At 43.0% G+C, this 12,761-nt stretch overlaps 4 pseudogenes across 2 annotated transcripts; all 4 read left to right on the forward strand.

Moving 5' to 3' along the window:
• The first annotated feature begins 3,831 nt into the window (after positions 1 to 3,831).
• Positions 3,832 to 3,903, forward strand: LOC112939780 (small nucleolar RNA R66; annotated as a pseudogene).
• A 172-nt stretch (positions 3,904 to 4,075) lies between these two features.
• On the forward strand, positions 4,076 to 4,797 carry LOC4343415 (ribosomal protein eL42 pseudogene; annotated as a pseudogene). Its single transcript, NR_165376.1, has 3 exons — positions 4,076 to 4,255; positions 4,453 to 4,527; positions 4,620 to 4,797. The product of NR_165376.1 is annotated as a ribosomal protein eL42 pseudogene (transcript).
• A 3,406-nt stretch (positions 4,798 to 8,203) lies between these two features.
• Positions 8,204 to 8,275, forward strand: LOC112939775 (small nucleolar RNA R66; annotated as a pseudogene).
• A 170-nt stretch (positions 8,276 to 8,445) lies between these two features.
• On the forward strand, positions 8,446 to 9,241 carry LOC107277606 (60S ribosomal protein L44; annotated as a pseudogene). Its single transcript, NR_165377.1, has 3 exons — positions 8,446 to 8,625; positions 8,815 to 8,889; positions 8,986 to 9,241. The product of NR_165377.1 is annotated as a 60S ribosomal protein L44 (transcript).
• Positions 9,242 to 12,761: the final 3,520 nt, after the last annotated feature.

Genomic DNA, 12,761 nt, shown 5'->3' on the forward strand with positions numbered 1-12,761 from the left:
CCACGCCGGAGGGCCTTTTTGCCACAAGCATGTCAGCTATGGATTAACGGCAACCAAAAGACTGAGGAAGTCATAAACCACCCGCATTAAGCCGTCAAAATCCAACTTAATCTTGTTGCTGCTTGGATCAGTGCCCGCCGACACCATTTGGGGGAAGGAAGCCTCAGAGAAGGGAGGGCCACTAAAGGTTGCGGCCATAGAGACCGCCCGCATCGAGTCTTCTTCAATCCGACTATAACAAATTGCTAGCTAGTTCCACGCCCTCCAACGCCCTTTTAGGGAAGGAAGCCTCAAAGGAGGGAGGGCCGCCGAACAATGTGGTTGAGGACAATCCAAGGAAAAGGGTGGAGACGAAGAGGGAGCTGGACAAAAGATAAGTGGTAGAGGGGGGAATCCTACAGCTGAAAGAACGTCAACCGCGTCAACAGGGAAGGCTGCAAGAATAGTAGCCATTCAAGCCAAAGAAAACCGTAGGCACTAACATAAAAGACCTGACCTAATCCATCAATCAAGGAGCATGCCAAAAGGAGATCTAGAGAGAGGGAGAGGCACTAGCGAATCCTAATTGACGGATCAGAGCCAAGCATGTTATGGCAAGGAGCTCGTTGGCTAGCTCAAGGGCGCCTCAAAGAGGAGGGAGGAGGAGGGATGGGGATGGAAGAAGGTGTTGGGCAAGGTCACCGGTCCCGCGGGGAGAGGGGGGTCCGAGGCCAGAGCCTGCCACCGGTGCCACGGATTCGACCAGATCCGGCCGCTAGGAGCGCGGATCTGCACGCCACCAGTCGGGGGCGCCGGGCCTAGCCTTCATCGCTGGCCGAGGGGGGGGCTACAAGGAGCCAAGCCGAGGCCAGACACCGCCCCCACGGACAACACGTCGCCAGACAGCACCGCTGGCGACTGCCCTCCGCGGCCAAGGAGCACGACCGCTCCTTCGCCAGGAACAGCACACCGTCGCCGGGACACACGCCGCCGCACCGCCTCCACCACGCCCCATCGTGCCACCGCGCACGGCATTGTCGCTCTCCTCCGGCCAGGTCCAGAAGCAGGGTGCCGGATCCAGCCACGGGGGCGCCAGATCAGAAGCTTCGCGCCGCGCCGATGTCAGCCCCCACCCATCACGCGCCACGTCATCATCCTCGCGCTGAGCCGTCGTGTTGCCGAGGAATGGCCTCGCCGCCGCCCTCACAGCTGGCAGCGCGGAACTCCGGTGGTGCGCTCCGGCGGCGGCGAGGGGAGAAGAGGAAGGGAGGGGGCGGCGGGGGCTAGGGTTCACCCCCTGTGCCGCTCGCGCGAGAGGGCGACGCGGGGTTGTGCCGGCTTCGTACTCTTCCAATTGAGGATAAGATGAACTGATGTGATAAGTAGTATGAGATTGTACTTATTTTAAAACAAAATTTGAATATAAAATCATACTTATTTTAGGAGGATGTAGTATTTGGGACTTGGCAGTAATTTTACTGTTCTTGGTATTAGAAGGTACCATTTATTTTATATAAAACTTGGTATTTCTCGAGGTATAAAAAACATACGGTTAGGACCGTAACGAACTGTGTTAGCTGTAGGTTTGCATCTGTTCCCAAGGTGATTTAATTTGAGCAATTGCAAATAGCTTTTTCTTCTCTCACTCGGCAGCTGAATCTTGCTTGGTGGAGTACTCGGGCCGTGCACGTTCATCCACGGGTTTGATTTGACATTGGTCATGAGCGCGTTTTAGTGGACAAAGTGGTGGTTAGCATAGTGAAATTGTCAACGCGAGAAGCAGAAACCAATTGCTGTTGCTGTCGCCGGTACCAATACTGTATGGTGTTCCTGTTCCATCAGAATTCAGTCGAGTGCATGGCAGCTCATTCTTGTGGCCCATCACACAATTAATCTCCGACGATGTACTGTACGTAGTGGAGCATTTAGATTAGTAATTCTCGAATACATTTTCGTAAGGGTTAAGTGGGCATATGTAACGTGTTCACTCCTTGTTACTATCTCTGTTTTCAGATGAGTGACATCATCAGCATAGTCCGCAATACACATTTTATCATCATAACAATTTTACACTATAAAAAACGATTTTTCATGATGTTACCCTATAATTTACGCTGGCGGCCATATGCAAAAACCGTCAACAAAAACATAACAATAGGTGGGGGGCTACGGACCACCAGCAAAAACCAATTTTTGCTGGTAACCACGCTAAGAGAAACGCCTAAAAAACTACTCTATTTTTCGAGGCGGGCCTCTTAAGTGTCCGCCAGTTTTTCTAGGCGGACCTCTTAGGCGTCCGCCAGCGAAAAATCTCATTTTCACTGGCAGTAGGTAAGGAGGACCGCTGCAAAAAAAGTTTTGGGCGAATATATAAATCTACCGTCCCCCACCCCCACCGCTCCCTTCTCCCTTCCCCCACCGCGTGGCCCCTCCGCCGCCTCTCTTCCTTCTCTCTCGGTTTCACCTTCTTCCTCCCTTCTCCACCGCCGTCGGCTGCCGTCGCCTCTACCGCCTCTCCGCGGCGGTGGGGCGTGGCCTCCTCCTCTCCGCCGCTAGCCGCCATGAGCTCGGGCCGGATTCGGCCGCTGCGACGACGGCGGAGGCCGGATCTGCCGCCGCAACGACGGGGGAGACCAGATCCGTCGCCGCGATCGCCGCAGGGCCACTAGTCTCTAAAGTCTAAATTATATATTTAAAAAACATTACGAATATAACTTTATGAAAGAGAGTTTCTCATAAAAATATACCAATATAACTTTTCATATTTTAAATATTTTTACGTCTATTAAATTTTTAAGGTTTCAAGATTTGACTGCACTTATAGGAGATACTACTATACAAGAATCAACGAGAAGCGAATTTTTAAGTTGCGATAAACTGGTAGTAGTAAGATTTTGTGAACAAGGATAATGCATATCTGCGTAAAAAAATATATAGTGCAAATCACATGTACATTGAAAATCTAGAAACTATTGTCACAAGAGTAAAATTTTTACCAACCAAACGGCCACAATGTCGCGCAGGGCTTATCCGGGGCACTACTGCCCTTGGGCTGAAAGTGCGGCCACAAGCCCACAATATCTTGCGGGGCTTAGCCGGGGCACCACGGCCCATGGGCTCTATCTCCCTCACCAGTAAAGCCCTAGCCTCCAAGACCGCACCCGTATAAAGCCGCAGACCTCTCTCTCCTTCTCCTCCCCCGCCGCCGCCACTTGCCTCCGAAACCCTAGCCGCCCCCTCCCCGCGGCCGTGAAAATGGTACGCTTCTCCCTCCTCCTCCTCCTCCTCCTCCTCCCCTCCGCCGCACGACGGGAAGATCGCACGCGTGCTTGTCCTCGTGCCAGTCCACGGCTCCGCGCGCGCCGTCTTTCTCATGGTCTTTCTCGATGGGTAGGATGCGTTCTTTATTCATGTTGATCTGCCGTAGATGGGGGGATCTTGAGCCGGAGGAGTAGCTAGTTTCTTTGATTATGCGTTTTGGGGTCTAGCGGATTTTAACATGAGATGGTTTCTCTTTAGCGACATTTTTTTTTGTTCATGTTGATGTCCACGGTGATTGTTCTAGTTATGTCATTTTTATCTTCAAGACTTAAATGCTTTGAATCGCCGGTATAGACCAGATTATTGTCGTGAAGATCGACGTATTTTCCGAGCTGACCCTCTGCATGCTGAAAATTTTGTAGTGGGTTATATCTAGATTATATGTGTATTGTTGTCATTCAATTAGCACTTAAACTTCTGTAGCATAAACATTTTCATCATCTTCCTGTGAGGACATCGGATGAGTTCCTTTTTTTTTCTCTTCTTGTTCTAAAATTGTTCGGTAATCTTGTCTGGCTTTGACTGATGGGCTCCAATGATGGCATGAAATCTTTGAGACCTGACATTCTTGTGATGACAAACATAAGCATATTTCCTGAGGACCCAATTGAGGTTTTAACCATTGGTTTGCTGAATGTGTCTTCAGTGTTGAAAAATTTGGACACATTTGCTTCAAATTATGCACATTCGACTGTTGTTTATAGGCCTGCGATGTCCATTCCACATTCAGTATTTGTTAAGCTGACTGCTTTTGTTTCAAATTTGTTTTGTATAGGTGAACGTTCCCAAGACCAAGAAGACCTACTGCAAGAACAAGGAGTGCAGGAAGCACACCCTTCACAAGGTCACTCAGTACAAGAAGGGTAAGGACAGCCTGTCTGCCCAGGGAAAGCGCCGTTATGACCGTAAGCAGTCAGGATATGGTGGTCAGACCAAGCCTGTTTTCCACAAGAAGGTACTGTGACAGTTTATATATGATTATGCAGTGTTGTGTGTGACTCTCTGTTCATTAGAAACATATGGTGTCATGATTGATGTATCAGTGCTATGTGTCTGTACAATGCATGTGGCAATAACCATCACGTAGTTTTAATTGCATGTGGCTTTCAGCTGTGCATTTTTCTTGTTATGATACATGGTTCCTGTTTTCAGGCAAAAACCACCAAGAAGATCGTGCTGAAGCTGCAATGCCAAAGCTGCAAGCATTACTCCCAGCACCCCATCAAGGTATTATTTCATTGTCAAGACTCCAGAGCTGAAAATGAATCATTATTTTGCTGGATGTGTTGGATGCTCACTTGCATAATTGTTCTCTGCAGAGGTGCAAGCATTTCGAGATTGGTGGAGACAAGAAGGGCAAGGGAACATCTCTTTTCTAAATTGCTTGCTACCTACTGGATACTAAAGTTGTTGGTCTACTGTGCTTCAATATTTCAATGTTATTAGGAGCTTATTTAAGCATACCATATCAATGTATTCAAGTATCATCGTCTGACATTTACTCTAGCAAGGATTGGCTTTCTGCTGAATCAAGTTTTGTTGCTTAATGCTCATTGAATCCAATGTGATGCATGTGTTTATATTTTGCAGCAATTTTATCTTACGACAGTTCTATTTCCCTTAGTCCTCAGTATCCCTTTTTTTTTGTTATCTTACCAGCTGTCTGTTGATTAGTAGTTAGCAAACATAGAGCGACCCACTTTAATGACTTCCCGTGACATGAATATGACCTCGAGAGATTAGTCTAGTGAACTTATTCAGACTGAATGTTGTATTGTTAACTGTACTGGCGTTTGGTCAGTATCTTTCGAAAGAGATTGAATGTAGGGACGTAATTTTATTGCAAGATAATTCATTTGTTCTTGTGGTTCAGTATCTTGGAAGGTCTTGTGATGTTAGTGAATTCTTTTCGTAGCATTGCAGTACTTGCTCCGTCCTTAATGCATGATTCAATAGGCTACGCAATCTCGTTTGTAGCAATGAATTTTAAAAATTTGGAATCGCTAACTATCGTTTGACAGATTTATGAGCCTTCCATCATTCGTTTTTTTAAGCTGTCAGATGGTTAAAAATTATAATTTATTATGAACCGAATAAATAGCTTCGAACAAGCTAAGCTATGCTGATGTAGAAAAAAAATAGTTCGAGAACCGTGGTATATCCCCCCCCCCAAAACCTCCCCAACCCACCCATAAAAAACCGGATGGCAGCAATCACAACTTAGCATTGCTTCTCATAGCAATGTTCGTATACTATAAGTGCAGGTTAGTTCAGACTTCAGACACCTATGGTAATTGTTTTTTATTTTGTTCGTTAGGTGGTGTTTGGGTCCATGGATTAAACTTTAGCCTTTATGTTTAGACACTAATTTAGACTAAATATAGATTACTTACAAAAATAATTAAATAAATGAGAGCTAATTCGCGAGACAAATTTTTTAAGCCTAATTAATTCATAATTAGAGAATGTTTACTGTAGCATCACATAGGCTAATCATGGATTAATTAGGCTTAATAGATTCGTCTCGCGAATTAGTCCAAGATTATGGATATGTTTTGTTAATAGTCTATATTTAATACTTCTAATTAGTGTACAAACATCCAATTTGGAAAGTGCTAAAAAATTTTAGTCCCTTCCAAACACCCCCTTATTATTTTTATCAAATAGCCACGTAAGCGTCATCTCAATAGCACGTGGGACAAAGACCCCTAGTCAAAGGCGTCATGTCAGCCAAAACCAGAGACATTGCTACCGAGGGAGCTCGTTTGCATAGTTGAAGAAGGCGCCATGTCAGCCAAAACCGGAGACATTTTTATCGAGGGACCTCGTTTGCATAGTTGGGTTGTACTCCCTCCATATTTTAATGTATGACGCCGTTGACTTTTTAATCAACGCTTGACCATTCGTCTTATTCAAAAAATTATGTAATTATCATTTATTTTATTATGGCTTGATTTATCATCAAATATTCTTTAAGTATGACATAAATATTTTTATATTTGCACAAAAAATTTGAATAAGACGAATAGTCAAACATTATTCGAAAAGTCAACGGTGTCATACATTAAAATACGGAGCGAGTATATGGTTTTCGGATAAGGATGAAAAACAGACTTAGCGACTATAAGGGAATAAGTTAACTAATCATAAACCGTGCGAAAAAGATCCAAAAACATACGGAGCGACAAAGTAAGGGACCTATTGTGAACTTATTTGAGGGATAAAGTCACTTCCTTAACTACAAGGGAATAAGTTCACCTGACGTCCCTCAACTTTATGTTGAGTTTGTCTGCGGTCCCCAATCCGCGATAGCAAAAATCTCTACCCCTCAACTATCACAAACCGTGCAAAAAAGATCCCAAGACAATATTGATCCATTTTCCCCGGTTTTGCTGATGTGGCATACGGTGGGACCCACATGTCAGCGTCCTGTCTTCTCCTCTTTTCTTTTTTCTTTTTTTTTCTTCTTCTCTCTTCTCCTCTTCCCTTCTTCCCCTAGCCTGAGAGGCCAGCGGGTGGGCGAGCAGGCGACGGTAGGAGGCAGCAGCGGTGTGCGGAGCAGGCAAGGGGTAGCAGGCGACGGGCGAGCGACGACGCCTCAGAGAGGGTGTGGTGTGGGCGTCGCTGTGCTGTGTCGGGCAGAGCGAGGTGGCGTCGGTGGGGTGTAGAGGACGACGGCAGATGGAACCGACGGCGGATGCTGTAGGGGACGATGACGCGGAGGACGGAGTAGGCCGGGAGAGGATGACGCTGATGCGCTTGGGGTTTCACCGGGAGACCCCGCCTTCACCGTCTTCGTGCCCTCACCGGAGTCGTTCCACAACGTCCTCGGGCTGCGGCATCCCAACGACAGCGTTGCCGATGGGTGGGTCTCACATTTTCTTTCTATTTCACTTACATGTGAGACTCACGTATTATTTTATTTCTATTTTGTTGACTAAGATGTCACGCCAGCGAAACCAAGACATCTATACTGCCATGGGATATAAATTGAACGGTTTTGTATATTTAGGGGTGAAGATTTGTGGTATTGAGGATAAGGGATGACAAACAAACTCGGTGTAAAGTTGAGGGACATCAGGTGAACTTATTCCAACTATAAGGCAACGCATCACGGCCCATGGCCCATGGGATGCGCATTCTGGCCCACAAAGCAGCACACGCTCTCTCCCCCACCAGTAAGCCCTAGCCTCCAGGAGCTCAGCCGTATAAAGCCGCAGACCTTCTCCTTCCCCTCCCCGCCGCCACTCGCCGCAGCGTCTCGACCAGACAAGGGAGCGCCTCCGAAACCCTAGCTCCCCCTTTCCCCTCCGCGGCCACCAAAATGGTACGCTTCTCCCTCCTCCCCGTCCGCCTCTCTCCGTCGCACGACGGCAAGATCATGCGCGTGTGTGTCCTCGTGCCAGTCCACGGCACCCTGCTCTGGTCGATTTGTAGGGGGATTGCATTCTTTATTCATGTTGATCTGCTGTAGATGGGGGCGATCTTGAGCCGGAGGAGTAGCTAGCTTCTTGTTGATGCGGTTTCGGGATTTAGAGATTTAACACGGAGATTGATAGTTTCTCTTTAGCGATTTCTTTTTTTCTTGTTGATATAATGATATCCACGGTGATTGTACTAGTTATGGTTTTTTTATCTTCAATGCTTTGTATTATTGTTTTTGATTTGTGGGTAGAGACCAGATTATTGTTGTTAAGATGGACGGATTCTCTGAGCTGGTCCTTTGCATGCTCTGAAGCGCAGAAAATTTGTGTAATGGGTTATATCTGGATTATGTGTAGCTATTAACTTCTGTAGTAAACATTTTCATCTTCCTTTGAGGACATGGGATGAATTCCTTTTTTTCTTCTCTTGTTGTGCTAAAATTGTTCGGTAATCTTGTCTGTGGCTTTGACTGATGGGCTCCGATGATGGCATGAAATCTTTGAGACCTGACATTCTTGTGATGACAAACATAAGCATATTTCCTGAGGACCCAATTGAGTTTTTAACCATTGGTCTGCTGAATGTGTCTTTGCTGTTGAAAAATATGTATACACATTTGCTTCTGATTATGCGCATTTGATTGTGTTGTTTATAGGCCTGCTATGTGCTTTCCAACAACCAGTATTTGTTAAATTTGTTTCATATTTGTTATGTATATAGGTGAACGTTCCCAAGACCAAGAAGACCTACTGCAAGAACAAGGAGTGCAGGAAGCACACCCTTCACAAGGTCACTCAGTACAAGAAGGGTAAGGACAGCCTGTCTGCCCAGGGAAAGCGCCGTTATGACCGTAAGCAGTCAGGATATGGTGGTCAGACCAAGCCTGTTTTCCACAAGAAGGTACTGTGACAGTTTATATGTGATTGCGCAGTGTTGTGTCTTACTGTCTCTCTTCATTAGAAACATATGGTGTCATGATTGATGTGTCTGTTCAATGCAAACATGTGGTAATAACCATCACGTAGTTTTAAAGTATATGACTTTCAGCTGTGCATTTTTCATGTTATGATACATGGTTCCTGTTTTCAGGCAAAAACCACCAAGAAGATTGTGCTGAAGCTGCAATGCCAAAGCTGCAAGCATTACTCCCAGCACCCCATCAAGGTATTTTTGCAATGTGAAGATTCAAGCTGAAAATTCTCATGAATCAGTATCTTTTTAGATGTGTTGGATGCTCACTTACATAATTATTCTGTGCAGAGGTGCAAGCATTTTGAAATTGGTGGAGACAAGAAGGGCAAGGGAACGTCTCTTTTCTAAACTACCTACTGGATACTGAAGTTGTGGGTCTACTGTGCTTCATACTTCAATGTTATTAGGAGCTTAATTTAAGCAGACCATATCATGTATTCAAGTACTCTAGCAAGGATTGGCTTTCTGCTGAATCAAGTTTTGTTGCTTAATGCTCATTGAATCCAATGTGATGCATGTGTTTATGTTGCACTGCAATTTTGTCTTATGGCAGTTTTATCTCCCTAAGTACTCGGTGTCTGTTTTTCGTTATCTTACCTATTTTTGCAATCCTAGAGCGACCCACTTAAACGAATTCCTGTGACATGAATCCCTGAGAGGTTAGTCTGATGAACTTCCATTTTTCAGACTGAATTTCGTATATGGTTAACTATACTATGTTTTGTTCAATATCTTCGTCATGAGATAGAAGGTATGGAATACCATGGATGGAGGTGAATTGTAAGATAGGCCTTGGTCTTGTGATTGTTATCTTAGAAGGTCGATACTAATGTTTGGTCTTGTGGCGTTAGTGAAACTGTTTTCGTAGCAATGTTTGGTCTTGTGATGTTAGTGAACTGTTTTCGTAGCATTGTAGTACTTGTTCCATTCTTCATGCATGATTTGGATAGGTTATTGACAATTGTTTATAGTAATGAATTAAATATTACACTCCTAAATCTATTATATAATTAAAGGAATAGAAAAAGGAGCCTCCACGTTTACTCTCATGGCTTAGAAATTCTCACATTAATCGGAGAAAAAAAAACAGAGTCCATATAGAAATACAATTTAGAAATAGCTGAAATTCGGAATTAAAAAATAAGGAATATTAGAAGAGAAGACTAGAGTTCATATAGAAATACACTTTAGAAATAGTTGAAATTTGGAATTAAAAAATAAGGAATATTAGAAGAGGAGTATAGAGTCCATATAGAAATACAATTAGGAAATAATAGAAATTCGGAATTAAAAATAAAGAATATTAGAAGTAGAGTATAGAGTCCATATAGAAATACAATTAGGAAATAATAGAAATTCTGAATTAAAAATAAGGAATATTAGAAGTAGAGTATAAAGTCCATATAGAAATACAATTAAGAAAAAATAGAAATTCAGAATTAAAAAATAAGAAATATTAGAAGTAGAGTATAGAGTCCATATAGGAATTTAAAACTAACTAAAATTCGGAAAAAAAAAAGGAGCCTCTACGTTCGCTCCCATGGCCTAGAAATTCTCACATTAATCGAAGAAAAAGAAAAAAACAGAGTTCATATAGAAATACAATTTAGAAATAGCTGAAATTCAGAATTAAAAATAAGGAATATTAGAAGAGGAGACTAGAGTCTATATAGAAATACACTTTAGAAATAGCTGAAATTCGGAATTAAAAAAAGAAATATTAGAATAGGAGTATAGAGTCCATATAGAAATACAATTAGGAAATAGTTGAAATTCGGAATTAAAAATAAGAAATATTAGAAGTAGAGTATAGAGTCCATATAGAAATACAATTAGGAAATAAGTGAAATTCGGAATTAAAAATAAGGAATATTAGAAGTAGAGTATAGAGTCCATATAGAAATACAATTAGGAAATAACTGAAATTCGGAATTAAAAATAAGGAATATTAGAAGTAGAGCATAGAGTCCATATAGAAATACAATTAAGAAAAAAAAATAGAAATTCGGAATTAAAAATAAGAAATATTAGAAGTAGAGTATAGAGTCCATATAGGAATTTCAAACTAACTAAAATTCGGAAAAAAAAAAGGAGCCTTCACGTTCGCTCTCATGATCTAGAAATTCTCACATTAATCGGAGAAAAAGAAAAAGCAGAATCTATATAGAAATACAATTTAGAAATAGCTGAAATTCGGAATTAAAAAAAAGAAATATTAAAAGAGGAGACTAGAGTCCATATAGAAATACAATTTAGAAATAGTTGAAATTCGGAATTAAAAAATAAGGAATATTAGAAGTGGAGACTAGAGTCCATATAGAAATACAATTAGGAAATAACTGAAATTCGAAATTAAAAATAAGGAATATTAGAAGTAGAGTATAGAGTACATATAGAAATACAATTAGGAAATAACCGAAATTCGGAATTAAAAATAAGAAATATTAGAAGTAGAGTATAGAGTCCTTATAGAAATACAATTAAGAAAAAAAATAGAAATTTGGAATTAAAAAATAAGGAATATTAGAAGTAGAATATAGAGTTCATATTGGAATTTAAAACCAACTAAAATTCGGAATAAAAAGGAGCTTTCAGGTTCGCTCTCATGGCATAGAAATTCTCACATTAATCAGAGAAAAAGAAAAAACAGAGTCCATATAGAAATACAATTTAGAAATAGCTGAAATTCAGAATTAAAAAATAAGAAATATTAGAAGAGGAGACTAGAGTAGTTATTACACATTAGTAGTTTTGAAAAGTTATTGTAAAATTTAAAATTATGTTGTCATTGTAATATATTATAATAATATAATGAGAAAACATATATGCTATTATATGAGAGAAAATATAATGATGCTAGCCGCGCAATATGCGCAGGCCACCATGCTAGTTATTATAAACCGAATAAATAGCTTAGAACGAGCCAGGCAATGCTGATGTAGAAAATTTCTAGTTTGAGAACAGTGGTATGCATATCCCGAAGTTCATAAGCTGAAAAGATTGCACCCTAAATCTAATGTATTGTAATTTTCCTGTACTGAAAATGCTGAGGGGGGGACTACAAGGAGCCAAGCCGAGGCCCGTCACCGCCCTCACGGACGACACGTCGCCAGACAGCACCGCTAGCGACTGCCCTCCGCGGCCAAGGAGCACGACCGCTCCTTCGCCGGGAACAGCACACCGTCGCCGGGACACACGCCGCCGCACCGCCTCCACCACGCCCCATCGCGCCACCGCGCACGGCATTGTTGCTCTCCTCCGGCCAGGTCCAAAAGCAGGGTGCCAGATCCAGCCACGGGGGCGCCAGATCCGAAGCTTCGCGCCGCGCTGATGTCAGCCCCCACCTATCACGCGCCGCGTCATCATCCTCACGCTGAGCCGTCGCGTCGCCGAGGAATGGCCTCGCCGCCGCCCTCACAGTTGGCCGCGCGGAACTCCGGTGGCGCGCTCCGGCGGCGGCGAGGGGGGAGAGGAAGGGAGGGGGCGGCGGGGGCTAGGGTTCACCCCCTGTGCCGCTCGCGTGAGAGGGCGACGCGGGGGTCGTGCCGGCTTCGTACTCTTCCAATTGAGGATAAGATGAACTGATGTGATAAGTAGTACGGGATTGTACTTATTTTAAAACAAAATTTGAATATAAAATCATACTTATTTTAGAAGGATTGTAGTATTTGGACTTGGGAGTAATTTTACTGTTCTTGGTATTAGAAGGTACCATTTCTTTTATATAAAACTTGGTATTTCTCGAGGTATAAAAAACATACGGTTAGGACCGTAACGAACTGTGTTAGCTGTAGGTTTGCATCTGTTCCCAAGGTGATTTAATTTGAGCAATTGCAAATAGCTTTTTCTTCTTTCACTCGGCAGCTGAATCTTGCTTGGTGGAGTACTCGGGCCGTGCACGTTCATCCACGGGTTTGATTTGACATTGGTCATGAGCGCGTTTTAGTGGACAAAGTGGTGGTTAGCATAGTGAAATTGTCAACGCGAGAAGCAGAAACCAATTGCTGTTGCTGTCGCCGGTACCAATACTGTATGGTGTTCCTGTTCCATCAGAATTCAGTCGA

The sequence above is a fragment of the Oryza sativa genome, chromosome 7, assembly GCF_034140825.1.
Source record: "Oryza sativa Japonica Group chromosome 7, ASM3414082v1".
Lineage (NCBI taxonomy): Eukaryota > Viridiplantae > Streptophyta > Magnoliopsida > Poales > Poaceae > Oryza > Oryza sativa.